The 21,865-nt window shown below is 42.7% G+C and overlaps 1 protein-coding gene across 1 annotated transcript in view; it reads left to right on the top strand.

Moving 5' to 3' along the window:
• Positions 1–21,865, top strand: part of CACNA1E (calcium voltage-gated channel subunit alpha1 E) — an 877,957-nt gene that overhangs the window by 236,300 nt on the left and 619,792 nt on the right. The window lies entirely within an intron of this gene.

Here is a 21,865-nt window from a genome sequence, read left to right as displayed (position 1 = left end):
TGTACCTTCCCAATAGCAAGAAAACAAGCTGATCGGTGGGGGTCCCCCTAGTCACAAGAATGAGGTCAAAAGTGTTCCTGGAATAAATGGTGCATGGTCAGCACTTCATTCATTCTCTATGAGGCTGCCAAACATTTCCAATATTGGTGGCCCCCTAGAAAATTTATGGAGCACTGGTCACATATGTGCAATGTGCACCATTCATTCTGGGGACAATTTTGTCCCCGTTTTAGGGATCGACAGGGATCCCAGTAGTGTTGCTCGCGAATATTCGCAATTCGAATATTATTCGCGAATATCGCATATTCGCGAATTCGCGAATTTCGCGAATATAGCGCTATATATTCGTAATTACGAATATTCGTTTTTTTTTTTTTTTTTTTTCACAGTACACATCACAGTGATCATCCCTCTCTGCTTCCAGCTTGTGTGATGTAAAGAAGGCTCTAATACTACTGTGTGAGATTGTCATGCGAATTTTCGCATACGCGAATTTTTGCAAAAACTATTTTGTATATGTTAATTTTCGTATATGTTAATTTTCGCATACGTGAATATCCGCATATGCGAAAATAAATCGAGAATGTTACGAATATGCGAATATATGCGAATATATGACGAATATTCGTCCATATATTCGCGAATATTCGCGAATTCGAATATGGCCTATGCCGCTCAACACTAGATCCCAGTTGTTGGACCCTTGCCAATCAGGTTGCTATTCCCTATCCTGTGGATAGGGGATAACTTCTTCAGATGGCAAAACCACTTTGAATATGATCATTCTGTAAACAATACAAACCAGGTTGTATTGTAATGTTTATGCCATTGCATCTGCAGAGTCCAAGCTCCCCCTAGCATGTAGAGTAGGAGCTGGTAAGAAATTGATTCCATGGTGTTACCATTCCTTTGTTAGCTGAGGACATTAGGATGTCTTGCACATGAAAGAGGTGATAATTAGTGTTGAGCGGCATAGGCCATATTCGAATTCGCGAATATTCAGACGAATATTCGTCATATATTCACGAATATTCGTATATTCGTTATCTCCTCGTTTTATTTTCGTATATGCGAACATTCGCGGATGCGAAAATTAACATGTGAAAATTCGCATGTGTGATAATTCGCATATGCGAAAATTAGTATATGCTAATTTTCGTATAAGCGAATTTTCGCACGCCAGTCTCACACAGTAGTATTATAGCCTTCTTTACACCACACAAGCTGGAAGCAGAGAGGGATGATCACTGTGATGTGTACTGTGAAGAAAAAAAAAAAAACGAATATTCGTAATTACGAATATATAGCGCTATATTCGCGAAATTCGCGAATTCGCGAATATGCAATATTGGCGAATAATATTCGAATTGCGAATATTCGCGAGCAACACTAGTGATAATCAGGAAAGGCCATTATGTGGTGTTTTCTTATTACTTGGTGCTGGAACTCGTCAAGGCGGGGTTGAGGTGCATCTTTAAAAGTGTTTTTTTTGTTTGTTGGTATATCAGGGTAGTGTGTTTGCAACAAGTTAATGAGAGACAAGACTTGGGTCTAGATAGCCACCATGAAGCAGAGCATAAAAAAAGACCAAAACAGTGCCTGGCCACCTGAGGAGGTATGGTGCATGTAAAGCTACTGTGGGAGGATGGCATATGTGGAGAAAGAAGCCTTCCCAGGTTGTCATTTAGAGATTGTTTGAGATAGCGTAAGAGCATAAGCTTTTATAGTGAGACTCAGACTAAAAGAAAGCATGTGCTGTGAGTGATCAGTAATACTGGAGCAAAATATGTCCTCAGTTGTGGAATCGAACAGGACAATGAATAAAGCCAATGTTCTGGTGTGAAAATTTGCACATATTTGCACAAAAATGTGCCTCTTTACAGCTTTACATCGCATTCACCAAGTGGGTGGGGCTAAGCTTTAAGTGGGTCTCATAGGAAAGGGGCGTGGCCTTCCACAAACACCAGATTTACTAAAACTTATGCCATAAGAAAACTCATAAGGTGTTATTCCAAGATTGAATTCACCCTCTTTTCCCTTTCTGTGGGAAATCACATCATTGCTTGGTTATCTTGAAAAATATATTGTATACAGAGTGATCATCACTGGCTTTAAGGGAATCTGTCAGCTGCAATTCACATTCCCAACTGCTGACACTGTTAGATAGCTGTTAGGGCGAGGAGACACATGGTACATTTCATATATATCTGCCTGTGCTTCCATAATGTAGAAACATGCTTTTATTCTCTGGTGTCAAGAGTCAAAGAGATGTTTCCAAACCAAGCACTGAGGGCCGGAATACCCCTTACACCCATCTCCTATACAGATGTGCTGAATTATTTCACATTTTACACCAAAGTCAAAGAAAAGAGACATTAACTAATCTGTCCCATTATCTCTTGACCTATTCATCTTTCATGAGGATCATTAATTGTTGAGGATCCTTTAATACTAGAAGCAGACGCCCCCACTATAATTTGCAGTATAAAAAAAGAGTGTTGGCTGTAAGTTTATCAATTGTGGTGGTTTTATTTTTTATATTTTTTATGCAGGTCTTGATGAATTGATTGCTGTATTAGAATGTGCCAAATGTATATAAAGGTGTAAGTCTCTTTACATATTTAGCAAAGGAATAGAGAGGGCGCAACCTAGCGCATTACCACTTAAAAATACAGGGGTGAACAGAGGTAAATACAATGCTCAACCAGGATGTTACACTCGCCAAGTGTAACAATGGAAAAAGGCTTGTGTGAAAGTGTGTCGGCAGCCGTTCCACCTCAGGAAAGATAAACAAAAAGCAAAGGAGCCTCCAAGGGAGCGGTGGACATCAACAGGCGCTCGTGGGGTAGAATACACTTTAATCACCCATCAATGCCTGATGAAACAGATAATCTGTGAAACGCGTTGCATGATGGGTGATTAAAGTGTATACTACCCCACGAGTGTATCCAGCGCCTGTTGATGTCCACCGCTCCCTTGGAGGCTCCTTGGCTTTTTGTTTATCTTTATATATTTAATACATCTTTGTCCATGCACCTGCAGTTGAAATCTATTCCAGCTATGAATTGACACAGATTTGGGCAGACAAGATGGACCAAATGGTTTTTATCTGTCAACACATTATATGTTTCTATAAATGTTTCTATTTCAGGAAAAAGTAATGCCAATTCCTGTTGTAGATTATTATAGTAAATCTGCTAAGCTATGAGTCCCAGACCCTTATGATTTGTAATAAGACAGTCCCAAAAGATTGTGCTAACATTTGTGATTATTGTTCACCAGAAAAGTACAGAACAGTCTTACTGGCTGAAATGTATCAATTTGCCAGAGACCAAAACTATCACTTTTCACCTATAACAACCAATCACAACTCAGCTTTTTTATCCTAACCCCTTAAGGACTCAGCCCATTTGGGCCTTAAAGGGGTTATCCACCATAAGGTGATTTTAGTACGTACCTGGCCGACAGTAATGGACATGCTTAGGAAGGATCTGTCTTGGGGCTAAATGGCTATGTTGTGAGATTACCATAACACTGTGGCTAGCTTTTTGTGAACTAGTATTTCCTGTTTTACTTTTCTTTTTTTGACTACAAATCCCACATTTCCATTTTCCTCCCTCCCCCACATCAGCCACCCCACCCATTGAAACATAATTGAGATGCATCCATCAAAAGACCTGTGGTTTTCAATCAGGGTGCCTACAGCTGTTGCATTAGTTGCAGATTGATCTCTCTCCCACCAAGCGATCGCTCCACCCATTGAAGCAGACAGGCTCCCTGTCATCAACTGACTAGTGAGTCAGGTCTCCACCACATTACAACCTGGGACAAATCTGAGACAACAGTAATTTTGTATGCTGGTAAAAATAAATATTGGAATGAAAATCACAGAACAATTGTGAGAAAACCGTCACACACAGGTAAAGACACTATATTATGAACTACACTAACTTTACAGCCCCTGTAGCATAGTCAAATAAAAAAATAAATCCTGGAATATGCCTTTAACCCCTTAACGACGCAGGACGTATATTTACGTCCTGCGCCGGCTCCCGCGATATGAAGCGGGATCGCGCCGCGATCCCGCATCATATCGCGTGGGTCCCGGCGCTAATCAACGGCCGGGACCCGCGGCTAATACCACACATCGCCGATCGCGGCGATGTGAGGTATTAACCCTTTAGAAGCGGCGGTCAAAGCTGACCGCCGCTTCTAAAGTGAAACTGAAAGTATCCCGGCTGCTCAGTCGGGCTGTTCGGGACCGCCGCGGTGAAATCGCGGCGTCCCGAACAGCTGATCGGACACCGGGAGGGCTCTTACCTGCCTCCTCGGTGTCCGATCGATGAATGACTGCTCCGTGCCTGAGATCCAGGCAGGAGCAGTCAAGCGCCAATAATGCTGATCACAGGCGTGTTAATACACGCCTGTGATCAGGATGAGAGATCAATGTGTGCAGTGTTATAGGTCCCTATGGGACCTATAACACTGCAAAAAAAAAGTAAAAAAAAAGTGTTAATAAAGGTCATTTAACCCCTTCCCTAATAAAAGTTTGAATCACCCCCCTTTTCCCATAAAAAAAATAAAACAGTGTAAAAAAAATAAAAATAAACATATGTGGTATCGCCGCGTGCGTAAATGTCCGAACTATAAAAATATATCATTAATTAAGCCGTACGGTCAATGGCGTACGCGCAAAAAAATTCCAAAGTCCAAAAAAGCGTATTTTGGTAACTTTTTATAACATTAAAAAATGAATAAAAAGTGATAAAAAAGTCAGATCAAAACTAAAATCATACCAGTAAAAACTTCAGATCACGGCGCAAAAAATGAGTCCTCATACCGCCCCGTACGTGGAAAAATAAAAAAGTTATAGGGATCAGAAGATGACATTTTTAAACGTATAAATTTTCCTGCATGTAGTTATGATTTTTTCCAGAAGTGCGACAAAATCAAACCTATATAAGTAGGGTATCATTTTAACCGTATGGACCTACAGAATAATGATAAGGTGTAATTTTTACCGAAATATGCACTGCGTAGAAACGGAAGCCCCCAAAAGTTACAAAATGCCGTTTTTTTTTCGATTTTGTCGCACAATGATTTTTTTTCCCGTTTCGCAGTGCATTTTTGGGTAAAATGACTAATGTCACTGCAAAGTAGAATTGGTGCCGCAAAAAATAAGCCAAAATATGGATTTTTAGGTGGAAAATTGAAAGGGTTATGATTTTTAAAAGGTAAGGAGGAAAAAACGAAAGTGCAAAAACGGAAAAACCCTGAGTCCTTAAGGGGTTAACCCCTTAAGGACTCAGCCCATTTTGGCCTTAAGGACTCAGACAATTTAATTTTTACGTTTTCATTTTTTCCTCCTCGCCTTCTAAAAATCACAACTCTTTTATATTTTCATCCACAGACTAGTATGAGGGCGTGTTTTTTGCGCGACCAGTTGTCCTTTGTAATGACATAACTCATTATATCATAAAATGTATGGCGCAACCAAAAAACACTATTTTTGTGGGGAAATTAAAACGAAAAACGCAATTTTGCTAATTTTGGAAGGTTTCGTTTTCACACCGTACAATTTATGGTAAAAATGACGTTTGTTCTTTATTCTGAGGGTCAATACGATTAAAATGATACCCATTATTACATACTTTTCTATTATTGTTGCGCTTAAAAAAATCACAAACTTTTTAACCAAATTAGTACGTTTATAATCCCTTTATTTTGATGACCTATAACTTTTTTATTTTTCCGTATAAGCGGCAGTATGGGGGCTCATTTTTTGCGCCATGATCTGTACTTTTTTTTGATACCACATTTGCATGTAAAAAACTTTTAATACAATTTTTATAATTTTTTTTAATAAAATGTATTAAAAAAGTAGGAATTTTGGACTTTTATTCTTTTTTTTCGTTCACGCCGTTCACCGTACGGGATCATTAACATTTTATTTTAATAGTTCGGACATTTACGCACGCGGCGATACCAAATATGTCTATAAAAAAGAATTTTTACGCTTTTTGGTGGTAAAATAGGAAAAAACGGACGTTTTACTTTTTTATTGGGGGAGGGGATTTTTCACTTTTTTTTAACTTTTACTTTTACATTTTTTTACATTTTTTTTTACACTTGAATAGTCCCCATAGGGGACTATTCATAGCAATACCATGATTGCTAATACTGATCTGTTCTATGTATAGGACATAGAACAGATCAGTGTTTTCGGCGATCTTCTGCTCTGGTCTGCTCGATCACAGACCAGAGCAGGAGACGCGGGGAGCCGGACGGAGGAAGGAGAGGGGACCTCCGTGCGCGGTTCTGAATGATCGGATCCCCGCAGCAGCGCTGCGGGCGATCCGATCATTCATTCAAATCGCGCACTGCCGCAGATGCCGGGATCTGTATTGATCCCGGCACCTGAGGGGTTAATGGCGGACGCCTGCGAGATCGCGGGCGTCGGCCATTGCCGGCGGGTCCCTGGCTGCGATCAGCAGCCGGGATCAGCCGCGCATGACATGGGCATCGCTCCGATGCCCGCGGTTATGCACAGGACGTAAATGTGCGTCCTGGTGCGTTAAGTACCACCGCACCAGGACGTACATTTACGCCCTGCGTCCTTAAGGGGTTAAGGACAATTTTACGTTTTTGTTTTTTTCCTCCTCGCTTTCAAAAAATCATAATTATTTTATATTTTCTTCCACAGACTAGTGTGAGGGCTTATTTTTTGCACGACCAGTTATCCGTTGAAATGTCATCACTCACTTTACCATAAAATGTTTGGCGCAACCAAAAAAATACAATTTGTGTGGGGAAATTAAAAAGGAGATTTTTTGACACTTACCATAAAATCTCTTTATCAAAGGATCCATTGGGGGACACAGACCGTGGGTGTATGCTGCAGTCTCTAGGAGGTGACACTATGGCAACAAGAAAGTCGATTCCTCCCAGCAGGATATACCCACCTCCAGGCCCTGAGGTAATCAGTTTAAGTACTAGAGCAATAGGAGAGGACCGACAGGTCAAGGAAAAAAAACACGAACTGTCCGAGAACAGAAGAAAAGATACAACTGAACACGCCTTCGGACAGAGAACCAAAGAGAAACCCAAAAGGGTGGGAGCTGTGTCCCCCAATGGATCCTTCAAGAAAGAGATTTTACGATAAGTGTTAAAAAGTCTCCTTTTCTCTATCGGCTCCATTGGGGGACACAGACCGTGGGACGTACCAAAGCCGTCCCTTGGGTAGGCAGATAATCAGTCAGGCAGATGGCTGTTCCACTGCCGCCTGCAGCAGTTTACAGCCCAGACTAGCATCAGCCGATGCAAAGGTATGAAACCGGTAGAACCTCGAGAAAGTGAGAAAAGACGACCAAGTAGCCGCCTTGCAATCTGCGAGGCAGAGGCTTGTTCTGGAGAGCCCAGGATGCCCCAACAGAAACAGGTAGAATGAGCCACAACCCTGAAGGGAGGAGTCTTCCCCCTACAGCGATAGGCTTCCGAAATGGCAGACCGGATCCACAGAGAAGTGGTGGCCTTGGAAGCAGGTTGTCCCTTACGACGACCTTCCGTAAGGACGAAAAAGGAATCGCACTGACGAGAAGAAGAAGAGATAGAGAGGTAATACCCAACAGCCCTAACCACATCCAGTTTGTGGAGTAAATGCTCCCTAGAATGAGAAGGAGCGGGACAAAATGACGGAAGAACAATGTCCTCATTGAGATGAAAGGCCGAAACCACCTTAGGCAAAAAGGAAGGATCTGGTCGGAAGACAACCTTGTCCTGGTGAAGCACCAGAAGCGGAGTACGGCAGGATAGAGCTCCCAATTTAGATACTCTGCAAATGGAGGTGATAACAACAAGAAAACGCCACTTTCCAAGAAAGGAGGCACAGGGACACCTCCAAGGAGTTCAAAAGGTTCACCTTGGAGTACCCCCAGAACCAGATTCAAGTCCCAAGGGGGAGAAGGTGACCGATAAGGAAGGACAGCATGCGCCACTCCTTGAAGGAAGGTCCGGACATGAGAATTAGAAGCTAGAGGACGCTGGAAAGAATAGAAAGGGTTGAAACCTGACCCTTAAGGGAACTGAGAGACAACCCCAGTTCCAATCCCGACTGCAAGAAAGAGAGAAGATGGGAAATCAAAAAGGTAACAGGACACAAGACCTGAGCTTCACACCAACTAAAATAAGACCACCAGGAACGGTGGTAAATTTTTGTCGAGGAGGACTAACGAGCCCTGAGCATGCTGCAAATGACTTGGGAAGAGAAACCGCGACTCTTAAAACCGCGATCTCGACCACCACACTGTCAAAGCAGAGACGGTAATAGGGGTGGCACAGGAGACCTGAGATAGGAGGTCTGGATGATAGGGAAGGCGCAACGTTAAGTCGTTCATGAGCCTGACCATGAAGACTTACAACGCCCGCTGGGCCCAGGCTGGGCCACTAGAATGGCTGAAACGTCCTACTGAGAGTTTCCTCAGGACCCCGAAAGGAGAAGAAAGGGAGGAAACAGATAAGGTAGGGCAAAACCCGCCCACCAAATAGACAAGGTAGGGCAAGGCTCGACCAAGAGAGAGAGGAACGCTTCGGTTGTGGCGGGACAAGCAGAGATCCACTCCTGGAGCGCCCCAGGTGTTGCAGATCACAGCAAACACCCCTGGATGTAGGGACCAGTGGTCTTGGACGGCTGAGGACCGGCCTAGAAATCACATCCCAGGGACAGCCAGACTGAAGATAACTGAGATGGCCGGAAACCTGAGTTCTGCCCAGGAGGGAAATTCCCAAGAAGCATTCAAAGAAAGAATTGCCCTAAGCCCCCAAAATGTTGAAGGCCAAGACCCCAGACCGGGCGGTCCCTGAAAACACCTCCCCAGCCTGACAGATAGGCAGGGACAGACAGGAAGGGACACCCCCGAAAAAAATGAGGGGGGAAACGAAGCCACCATGGAAGGGACCAACAAGACTGACGAGAGAGAACGATCTTGCGGCCGAGAGACAATGGAGACCTGTCACACCGGAAGAAAATCACCAGTTGAAGAGGTTGGTGATGAAACTGGGCAAAAGGCAGGCCACGGCCACCGCCAATCGACCCAGGACATCCATGCAAAAGCGAATGTAAACTGGAGCAGGGAGCCGAATGCATCAGACTCTTGAAAGAGTCGGCGGAGTCGAAAGCGGGCAGAGGCCGCATCGAACTGGAGCCCCAGGAGAGCGGTTGGGCTTGTCCCAAATGACCATCCAACCGAAGTGAGACAAGGTCTGGAAGTTGAGACTAAGACTCTCCAGGATCTGGGTCCTGCTGGAGCTCAGATCAGGAGGTAGTCCAAATAAGGAATCACGGAAACAACTGTTGTCTGTAAAAAAGGCTATCACAGGCGCCAAGACTTTGGTCCGCAGAGAAGTGGCCAGACCGAAATGGATAGCCACAATAGAAAATGACCGTCCGGAACTGTAGAGTGGAGGTACCGCTGATGACCGGGAAACAATGAGATGTGGAGACAGGCATCCTGATGTCCACCGAGGAGCCAAGTTCCGACCTCGCTCGCGGCCGAAGTACATGTTTGGCTGATAATGGAGCCCGCTCCCAGCCCCGAGGGCTTTGCGCATGACAGGGGGAGGGAGTGGGCGAGCTCCCCGCCAGCAGCCGTGGTAATGGCGGCCGATAAAGGCGCCCGTTCTTTCTCCCAGCCCCGAGCGAACGTGCACATGACAGGGGGAGGGAGCGGGCAAGCTCCCCGCCAGCAGCAGAAGGCTGCCGACAGGTAGTGTTGAGCGGCATAGGCCATATTCGAATTCGCGAATATATGGACGAATATTTGTCATATATTCGCGAATATTCGCATATTTGTAATATTCTCATTTTATTTTCGCATATGCGCAACTTCGCGTATGCGCAAATTCATATATGCGAAATTTAACATATCAAAAATTTGTATCAGCAAAAATTCGCATATGTTAATTTTCGCATATGCGAAAATTCGCACACCAGTCTCACACAGTAGTATTAGAGCCTTCTTTACACCACACAAGCTGGAAGCAGAGAGGGATGATCACTGTGATGTGTACTGTGAAAAAAAAACAAAAAAAAAATAACGAATATTCGTAATTACGAATATATAGTGCTCTATTCACGAATACTCGCGAAGTCGCGAATATGTGATATTCGCGAATAAAATTTGAGACAGCAGCATACACCCACGGTCTGTGTCCCCCAATGGAGCCGATAGAGAAAAGAAAACCGCAAATTAGCAAATTTTGGAAGGTTTCATTTTCACGCCGTACAATTTACGGTAAAAAGGACATGTGTTCTTTATTCTTTGGGTCAATACGATTAAAATGATACCCATGATAACATACTTTTCTATTACTGTTGCGCTTTAAAAAAGTCGCAAACTTTTTAACCAAATTAGTACGTTTAAAATCCCCCTATTTTGAAGACCTATAACTTTTTACATATAAGCGGCGGTATGAGGGCTCATTTTTTGAGCTGTGATCTGTACTTTTTTATTGATAGCATATTTGCTTATATAAAACTTTTAATACATTTTTTATCAATTTTTTTGGGAATAAAATGTTATAAGAAAGCAGCAATTTTGGACTTTTATAATTTTTTTTTACGTTAACGCCATTCACCGTACGGTATCATTAACATTATATTTTAATAGTTTGGATATTTACACATGCGGCGATACCAAATATGTATATACATTTTTTTAAATAATTTTTTTACACTTTTTGGGGGTGAAATAGGGAAAATGGGACAATTTAAGTTTTTACTTTTATTTTTTACTTTAATTTTTACACCCATAGGGGACTATTTATAGCAATCATTGGATTGCTAATACTGTTCAGTGCTATACATAGGACATAGCACTGATCAGTATTATCGGTCATCTTCTGCTCTGGTCTGCTCAATCTCAGACCAGAGCAGAAGACCCATGGAAGGCAGCGGAGGCAGGCTAAGGGACCTCCGTCTGCCTTTCTGAATGATCGGATCACCGCAGCAGTGCTGCGGGCGATCCGATCATCCATTTTAGTGACCGCAGCGCTGCAGATGCCGTGATCTGTATTGATCACGCAACTGAGGGGTTAATGGCAAACAACCACACGATCGCGGATGTCTGCCATTACCGGCGGGTCCCTGGCTGCTATCAGCAGCCGGAACCTGCCGCGCATGACCCGAGCATCGCTCCGATGCTCTAGGTTATGTATAGAACATAAATGTACGTCCTGGTGCGTTAAGTACCAACTCACCAGGACGTGCATTTACGTCCTGCATCTTTAAGGGGTTAAAGAGCTCTGTTAACATGAAAGCTGTGATTTCATTGGTCACTATGGGCAAGAACAGACACTTTTGGTCTTCAGTAAATTAATAAATCTAGGCCTTTGTGTAGATCTGACCACATTCAGGAGATGCTAACAGGTTAAACTTTCTGTAGCTACTAAAGCCTATACTTTACCTTTCATGCTTTACGTACCTCATCTTGAGCTGTAATCTTTAATGTTTGTTTGGCTAAAAGCAATTAATTAAAAAAACAAGCGTTAAATGCTAAGAATTAACATGAACAAAAACATAACCAATTTCCAAGCATTTCCCTTTACGAAAACTCATATAAAATGCAAAAATAATCACCAACAAGTTGATACTAAAGACAACATAATTACGGGAATGTCACGTTACAGCACCGGATGAATGCGCACACAATCAGTACAGGTGTGCCGAAAGAGACTCGGGTGATTAAGCCTAGCACTGGTGCAGGCATTCAGTTTCACAGAAAATGCGGAGAATAAATTAAAAAATATATGTATATACATCAAAGAAATATTGTATTGTTTTTTGAAGCCTCAAACTGAAAAAAGTAAGTTAAAAATTTTTGAAAGAATTATATTGTACAGAAAACATAAGGGTTGTGTTGTAAATTGCACAGGAACAGCTAAGCAAATTGACTTGTAACCAAATAATTGAAATCCCAGCTCTATCTAGGATTAGGAGAGGAGATGAGCGAACCGAAGCAGTAGAACTTTGCTAAAAGTCTGGCTCGTCTAGAACTAAAATGTCAGATGGTTCAATCCAGCAGAAGCAAAAACATGGCAGAAAGAAAGAGGATTTTTGATAGACTTGCATTGAGGGGGTGGGGCAGGGCATGACATCACACAGGGTGGAGTCGTGACGTCACAATACTCCGTCCCCGTGGTTGGGAGGCATAACACAGAGAGCCTCCAGCGCTTCTAGCAGTGCCTACAGGTGGGCGGTGCATGCTAGATTGCGGGGGTCCCCAGCGGCGGGACCCCCGTGATCAGACATCTTATCCCCTATCCTTTGAATAGGGGATAAGATGTCTTGGGGCCGGAGTACCCTTTTAAAGGGGTTGTCCGCTGCCCTGCCTTTTCGGAGCTCCGCTTGCAGCGTCTGGAAGTTCATTACTCCGAACGCTGTGTGCGGGCTTCCATGTTATGCCATGGCCTTAAAGGGGTTTTCCACTGCCCTGCCTTCCGGAGCTCCGCTCGCAGCGTCCTGAAGTTCCGTGTTTCCGTGTTTGAGGCCGCCCCCTCGTGACGTCACGAGGGGGCGGGCGTGACGTCACGAGGGGGCGGCCTCGAACACGGAAGCCCGCACACAGCGTTCGGAGTAATGAACTTCAGGACGCTGCGAGCGGAGCTCCGGAAGGCAGGGCAGAACCCCTTTAAGGCCATGGAATATAACTGAAGAATCACTTCAAATTCAATTAACTTAAAATTTCCTTTGGATGATGTTTTCTGACTGAATGTCACAACATTAATACAAAGAGACATCAAATACCGACAGTAGTAAAGTTGCACCATTTTGTTTTGTGCTTTCAATAACATGGAAAAATACTTCCACTGTGCTCATAAGTTACAGATGTTTCTACATCTACTTCTATATCTAGATTCCATTGTTTCCATTTAATATGTCAGTGACATACTAAAGCATCTGCTGCTGGAGTTGGAAATGTGAGGACAGCTGTGCTGTCTCCTGAGGGAAAGGGCAGAGCTAATAGAGTCCTGTTAGAGAACCAGTCACAATCCAGACGCACACGCAGGGTACAAACTGTGCACCAGGGAATGAAGAACTCAGACCAGATGGCTTCCAATGAGCAAGACAAAGTTGAATAAATTTATATATGTGCAGAACAAATGGATTCAACATTTTGCGGTCTTATATGGTTATATGAATTTAACATCCAATCATTTATATTATTTCTTTTTGGTTTAATTAAATTATATGCACAGCACAGAATAGCTACATCTATAACAATATTTGAAACTAATGACAAGTCATCCATGTAGTCTAAAGCCTCCTGACGATTTGGCAGCACCGATCCTGGGCCCGATTTTCCCCTTAAGTCTGGACTGGTCCCTAATACAGCTGGCCACTAGGGAGCTAAATTGTACCTCTTTATGTGAGGTGATATGTGAGAGTTTTACTATTAGGGTAGCTCTAGAGATGGGAACCCAAACCAGTCATACCATCACACACACATTTTTTTCTCATTCCAGTGCACCTTTGGTAAGTACCTATATGGAGCTGATAACTGGCTCATAAGGGCTCCAATAAAGAAACTAACTATACTACACTGTACACTATAGTAGTATAGTTAGTTTATCTAACTAATGGGCCACAAAATATCACTTTTGCTAGGCGTACTTGTCTTAAGAGAAAAACACAGCTAATTTCTTTCAAAAATAGCTCCATGACTGTTTTCAGGTTGGGTGTGGTTTTACAACTTGGCTCCATTCACTTAAATGGAACTGAGCTACAGAACCACACCCAACCTGGAGACAGACGGGGAGCCGTCTTTGATCGAAAGTAGCTCTGTTTTTCTATTTCTGGATAATGCCTTTAAAGGGGTACTCCATCGCTAAGACATCTTATGCCTTTTCAAAAGGATAGGGGATAAGATGCCTGATCGCGGGGGTCCCTGTTATAATCAGTCCCCGTTCGCTCCAGGTGTGATTACTGGCGATCAAGGGGGCCGGAGCGTCACGTGACGACACGGCCCCGCCCCCGTGTTACATCACGCTGTGCCCCCTCAATGCAAGCCTATGGGAGGGGGCGTGACAGCTGCCCCTGCCTTAGGCTTGCATTGAGGGGGGAGAAGCGTGGTGTCACATGGGGACAGGGCCTTCATGTCACAATCCTCCGGCCCCCATGATCGCCAGTAATCAGACCCCGGAGCGAACATGCTCCGGGGACTGATTATAACGGGGTGCTGCATGCAAGATCACGGGAGTCCCCAGTGGTGGGACCCCCGCGATCAGGCATCTTATCCGGAATCATGATTCTGATATGGAGCCTTGAAAGAAACTCATTCCATGTTGGTCTTGTCCCCATTTTCATGACTTGAGAGAACCTGCAAAGTCATGTGATATCCACAAGTCTTCCTCAAGTGTGAGAAAAATAGAAATGTTGTGAAATTGGGATGGACAGTAGTATTTCCTGTTGCAGGTAGTTAGGAGAACCGGAAAGGGTTTGTTACCTTTACATGTTCTATGTTCACCATTATTGGAAAATAAGAGTTCAATAAGCCATTTTACTACAGAGCTCCTTGCTGTTTGTGTCTGACCCACCCACGATCAGTTGTGTAAGAGTTACCATATTCTGCCTGAGACGGGCACTACCTTATCGTCATTCTCCATCCATCCAGAGCAATATACGATCCTTATCCAGTGTTTCTGCTTGGCTCTCATCTTGTCTAATGAATGACAATACTGTGCTTGGTTATACAGAAATCCATTGTTATTCCGAAAGAGAAAAAAGAATTTATGATATTTTTTAATGTCATTATCACAAAACGAATTAGTCGAACAACAAAAAGATGATATCAGTGGGTGGAACAAAGCAGAGATACATTTAAGTGCCATTTGTGAGAATAAACTTTGTCTTAATATTCAGTGGCAAATCAGTTCCTGAGCAGTGTTAGCAAAACTCTTCTCTCCCACTTGACAGCTGTTAAATGTCATTGTATATTTAACACATTTATTAGCTTGTTCTAGAGATAATTGGATTGCCTTTCTCTTCACCTCTGAGACTGACTACTGTGAAGCAGGTCAGCTCCCCGCATCCTCCTGGTCTCCAATGAGAGAATCCTGTCTGCGAGTTGAAATATGTTACACAGGTTAATAGAACCTGGTAAAGCCACATGTAGCCCAGATACTGCCAAGATGTTGCTACAAAGCATCATATACTATATTCTAGAGCTCAAGACTCATCAACAAAACTTATAGATTAATCATTGACTCACGATGATTCATTTTCTTATGTAACATGCAGTACATCTAGTATAAAAGTGTTTTACATAGGCAGTCAGGCATTATTTTTATGATAATGTATGGATTTGCATCAAAGAAAAATCTCTACTATTGGCTTTCCCATGTCAGGGACATCAGTTCTGGACCATAACAAAAGGTTTATGAGCCCCAGTGGCTGTACCATGGCATATAGTATGCTAATGGTTTTGTATTCTTGAGTCATAGACTGTGCGTGTGCTCCTGTAAGATGCCTACATACAACACTTTAATACAGTAAAAATCAATGGGGAGATGTAAAAAATATGCTGCATGATAGAAATGCTTGCAAAAATATAAATATAAATAGTTTATTTCTTTAATCAAATAACAAAATGCAAAATTAATGAACAAAAGAGAAATATGGATAGAATCAAGATTCTCCGTATATGACCGTAATTCATTACGGACGTTATACAGTGACGGGACATCGTGGCGGAAAAATTGCTGCATGCAGTAATTTTTCCGCCACAATGTCCCCTCACTATAAAAAGTCCGTAAGGAATTACGGGCATATACGGGTGCAAACGGGCAGTTACAAAACCCCATAGGCTGCAATGCGATTTAGTCGCGGCCATCAGGGGTTTTGTAACGGACGTTTTTCCCCGATATAGTGACGGTACTTCTGACGGAAGTTCCTAAACGGAACAATAATATAGTGAAAGGAGCCTAAGATGTCTCCCAGGCAAAGATTTCAAAGCAGACTGGGTTTTAAAGGGTTGTCCTGTTCAAGCTCTTTTGACAAAGAACTAAGAAAGGGGCAAATAAAGTTGCAGTGCAGTCGATGCAGTGGGTTAAGAAAACCTAATGCAGAAGATTAAAGATACATCATGCTTACTTCCCTTTGAAATAGAAAGATGTCCATAAGCTCAGATATGGCAGAAACCAGTGAAAATCGCTGGAGAGCGGTGTAAGAATGGCTGTCTGCAGGCAGCAGTGAAACATGGTGGAAGTTGCTTGCAAGTTTGGGGTTTTATTTCAACACTTGGAATTGAGGATTTGGTCAGGATTAAAGGTGTCCTCAATGCTGAAAAATATAGGTAGGTACTTGTTCATCTTGCAATAACATCACAGAGGCATCTAACTGGCTCAGAATTTAATTGGCATTTCTGTTAATTCACTTTGAAATTTGTTAAATGATAAAAAATAAACTCTTCTTTTTGAAATTATTATTATTTAGCATTTTTTCGACACCTGTTTAAAGGGTACCCATCAGATCCAACCAAACTTTTCTTTTAATATATATCACTCAGTACCTAATCCTGACCATGTACATCTAATTTTTATGTGTCTAGCACCTTTATTTATTTTTTATACTTTTAATTTAGCTCACTAGTCTGAATTCCTCTCAAAGGGAGGGGGTGTGGCCTCACTGTGCAGGTCTCTGCCCCCACCCTCAGTATGCTGTCTGCTCACATCTCCCCCATCATTAGCAAAACTACAACTCCCAGCTTGTCCTCACTGACAGTAGTGGGACACAAGCTGACAGTGGGAGGATTTTTCCTCCAGCTGTGAGCCCTGCGCTCACAGCTGTCAATCAAGGAAGTGTGTCCATGACATAGGTGATGGTGCATGGACACAGCAGGTCTAGTATGTGCACAAGCAGGCAGGGGGGGCAGTTGATTGACTGGCTTTTTCACTATGAAATACTGAAAATTTTCTAATGAAAGCAATTGCAAAACCTATTGGTTATACATGCTTTACAACATATCAAAGTTTTTGTATCTGACAGTGCCCATTTAAAACTTTTGCCCAGTACTGTACAGTTAATGTTCCTAGATGAAACACATTTCAATAGGTGCTATCTGTGATGTATAGGCATTGTCCTACTCACTGTATTCACAAATGACTTATTTTAATCCACACTTGGTGTTAACTACTTTTAATGTATTAATTACCATTCTCATGACTCAATGTCTAAACGGGAGATTGAGTCCTAGTGGGAGTCCTTTGTTTTTCTGCATAGCTAAATATATTATTTATGCCTTAACTCCTTTGTATCTCACTTCAAATTCTTGCTAGATGTTCACATTCAATAAAGGTCACACTGTTGCTGTAAATAAATGTTAGATAACATCAGGACCGTCATTATTTTGATTGGACCCTGGGCAAGCAATTTTTTTTGGCCCCCCACTGTGGCCACTGCTGGAGATAATGGAGCGCTCCGTGTAGGGCCAGTGCAAGGATTTTTGCCTACACAAGCGTAGCTACATTTTGACACCCCAACCCCCCCCCCCCAATAACAGCACCCACTATACAGTGCCCCCATATAGTGCCTGTACCCCATATAGTGCTCAAAATATACAGTGCCCCTATATAATGCCCCTGGCCCCATATATACAGTGCCCCCAGCCACCATAAAGTACCCAATGTATTCAGTGCCCGCATATATACAGTGCCCCTGCTGGCTGCCCCCATATATACAGTGCCCCCATATAGTGCTCAATATATCTACAGTTCCCCCATATATCTTGTGAAACTCTTCTCTGGCCTTCTTTAGTCTACTCTGCTGTTACTGATTTCACTTCAGCTCAGACCAGCAGCATGATCGTCCGCTCCGCACCCACCATACTCTGCTTCTGTGTGATGGCACAGTCACGCAAAGCCTTAGGACGCAGTGGTGTTGCTAGGATATTAAAGATGGCCCTGATCGCCACAAATCGCCAATCAATTCAGATCGGCGATTTGCAGTGATTCCAGGCTGATCGGGTCTCTGGTGACCCGAAAGCCCGAAAAATAGGGATGATCAGAGACAGGGGTGCCACCTCCTCCTATCCCCTGCGATTGGCCAGGACTGACCAGCGAATCACAGGGGCAGTGGGGCAGATGCAGCAGTGAATATATAGCACTATATATTCGCAATTACGAATATTTTTTTTATATATTTTTATATTATTATTTTTTTTTAACAGTACACATTACAGTGATCACTGATAATCCCTCTCTGTTTTCAGCTTGTGTTTGGTCCAAAGAAGGCTCTAATACTACTATGTGAGACTGGTGCGCGAATATTCGCGAAGCTTGTGGGCCAATGAGAATTTTGCAGATACAGCTGTCAGAGGTTAGCAACATCCATAGCAACCATTATAGGAAAGTATCCCACCCCTTCACTATATAAGATTCCTCCCAGTGCAGCTCCCTACAGTATCTTGTGGTGGATAATGTGATAGGCTGTCCGGGCATGCTAGGAGTTGTAGTTTTGCAACATCTGGAGGTCTGCAGGTTGAAGACCACCGTGATAGGAGCTAGAATACTGTTCGTGGACTCCTGTGTATGACCGTGAGCAATAGAGCGGTGCTGGCGTCATACACGGCTGGACCCGCCGGTAATGGCCGACATCCGCGATCAAGCGGATGTCTGCCATTTACCCCTCAGATGCCGTGATCAGTACAGATCACGGCATCTGCAGCAGTGCACATGTGAAATTAGATGATCGGATCGCCCGCATTGCTGCCGCGGGGATCCAATCATCTGTAATGGCAGACGGAGGTCCCCTCACCTGCCTCTGTCCTTCTCCTGGCGTCTCCTGCTCTGGTCTGAGATTGAGCAGACCAGAGCAGAAGATGACTGATACACAGAACAGTATTAGCAATCAAATGATTGCTATAGATAAAAAGTGTAAAAAAAAAAGTTGAAAAATGTAAAAATAAAAAGTAATAAAAAAGTGAAAAATCCCCTCCCCCAATAAAAATGTAAATTGTCCGTTTTTCCCATTTTACCCTCAGAAAACATTTTTTAATAAAAATATAATATTTATGATCCCGTACAGTGAAAGGCGTAAATGTAAAAAATCCAAAAATGCTGGTTTTTAGTCACATTTTATTCCAAAAAAAATTTATAAAAAATGATCTAAAAGTTTTAAATATGGACATGTGGTATCGATAAAAAGTACAGATGACGCGCAAAAAATGAGCCCTCATACCCCCCTATATACGGAAAAATTAAAAAGTTATAGGTGGTAAAAATAGGGCGATTTTAGATTACTGATTTTATACAAAAACATTTAGATTTTTTTAAGCGGTACAAAAATATCTAGACATGGACATTTTAATCGTATTGCAGGGATACAGATGTGGAGGACAGGAATCCTGGCAGGGGTTCCCTTGTTCTTCCAAAGAAAACCGACTTCGGCACTGCAAGCGCTACTCTGGCGGCGTGATGACACGGGAGTCCGGAGTAGCTTGTATCAAATTTTTTATTAATATCATTAAAAGTGGTACTACATAAGGACTAAGCGCTTCGGAGGGGCTCCCTCCATCCTAAGGTCCAAGTTATAGTGTGCGGATACAGTGTTTGATATATACAAAGAACCATGAATACATTATTACATTAAACTTTTGAATTTTGGCGTGTCTGAATGCTATTGGAGGCTGAGTGTGACGTCAGCCTCCAGGTTAAGTGTATGGTATAGGGAACTAATGGGCTAGTGCATTAACTCTGATTTTCTTGCCTGTTGAAACCAATTGGCCTATTTCCAGGAAAAGCTGCTGTGTTGCCCAAAGCAACCAATTAGATCGCTTCTTTCATTTTTCACAAGGCCTCTGCAAAATGAAAGAAGCGATCTGATTGGTTGCTATGGGCAACTGGACAACTTTTCCTTTACACAGGTTCTGATAAATCTCCCCCTATGTTCCTTAACCTCCCATTCATTAATTCACACCCAGCCTTACACATTACATCCAGTTTCAATTAACTCCAATACCCATATTTGGTGCCCCATTAACCTAGCTCCCACTGTTCAAATACTCAGTTAATTGCCAATTGACCTAGTTCCCATGGTTCAAAGGCTTTCTTAATTACAAATTCACCTACATTTGTCAATCACAAGTAAACCACCACCAGGGTCTCCCATCCACTTTACTGCCAAGACCCTCCTGCTTATCTTACAGTTTTACATACCATGAGATCCCCATAGACCACAATGGGCCTATTGGTTTCAATGGGCAAAAAAATCACAGAGTTCATGCACTAGCCCATTAGTTCCCTATACCATAAAAGAAGGGAGGGCTCAATATTCGCCAATATGCGCATATATTTTCGCATATGCGCATAGATTTCGCATATGCGCATACATTTTCGCATATGCGCATAAAACAACCGAATATAAGGAATATGCGAATAACGAAGCAATCAAAAAGTCAAACTGTTTTGCAGTCAATATAAAGTAAAAAAGATAAGCCCTCATATGGCTCTTTAGATAATAACAGTTATGGCAGTTTGAAGGAGAGGAGGGAAAAATGAAAATCTAATATTTAAAAATGTATGTGTCTTAAAACTGGTACTCTGGGGAGCTGAACTTATCCCCTATGTGATCATGGGGGGGGGGGGGTCTTATCTCTGAGACCCCACTCTGTTCTCCTTTGTGAGGCCCCACTGCTTAACCATCCTTGGAGCACCCCGCTCCCCCCACTTAAAGGGGTACTCCACTGGAAAGCATTTTTTTTATTAAATCAACTGGAGCCAGAAAGTTATACAGATTTGTGAATTACTTATTAAAAAATCTTAATTCTTCCAGTACTTATCAGCTGCTATATGTTCCAGAGTAAGTTCTTTTCTTTTTGAATTTCCTTTCTGTCTGACCACAGTGCTCTCTGCTGACACCTCTGTCCATTTTAGGAACTGTCCAGAGCAGGATAGGTTTCCTATGGGGATTTGTTCCTACTCTAGACAGTTCCTAAAATAAACAGAGATGTCAGCAGAGAGCACTGTGGTCAGACAAAAAGTAAATTAAAAAAAGAAAAGAACTTCCTCTGTATTATACTGCAGCTGATAAGTACTGGAAGGATTTATATTATTATAAATATTTTCCAGTGGCGTACCGCTTTAAAAATGAGTGCAAGCGATGGCCCACTCAGCCATTTAGGGGCTAATATGGGACCCCTGTTTCAGTGTTCACTTAGCTCACTAGAACTGGAGTGACTATTTTAATAGAATGGCCTTTTTTTGTTACAGACAACTCAAGTAATGCAAAACTGTGCTATGCATGTCATAATAAGAAGCTATTCTTCTTAGGGCTGGTTCACATCACGTTTTCTCCCATACGGGAGCGCATACGGTAGGGGGGAGCTAAAACCTCGCGCTCCTGTATGCCTTCGTATGCGCTCCTGTATGTAATTCATTTAATTGAGCCGGCCGGAGTGAAACGTTCGGTCCGGTCGGCTCCTTTTTTGCGCCGTATGCGCTTTTACAACCGGACTTACAACCGTGGTTGACCACAGTTTTAGGTCCGGTGAAAAAGCGCATACAGCGCAAAAATGAGCCGACCGGACCGAACGTTTCACTCAGGCTGGCTCATTGAAATGAATTACATACAGGAGCGCATACGAAGGCATACAGGAGCGCAAGGTTTTAGCTCCCCCCTGCCATATGCGCACACTGTGTGCAGACATAAAGGGCACTTTACTTTAAGAATATTGGGGGAAATTTATCAAAACCTGTCCAGAGGAAAAGTTGCTGAGTTGCCCATAGCAACCAATCAGATTGATTCTTTAATTTTTCAGAGACCGTTTCAAAAAAAAATGAAAGAAGTGATCTGATTGGTTGCTATGGGCAACTCGGC

Source organism: Hyla sarda, chromosome 7 (assembly GCF_029499605.1).
Source record: "Hyla sarda isolate aHylSar1 chromosome 7, aHylSar1.hap1, whole genome shotgun sequence".
In the NCBI taxonomy this organism is placed as follows: domain Eukaryota; kingdom Metazoa; phylum Chordata; class Amphibia; order Anura; family Hylidae; genus Hyla; species Hyla sarda.
This window is presented reverse-complemented; position numbering and strand designations above follow the sequence as displayed.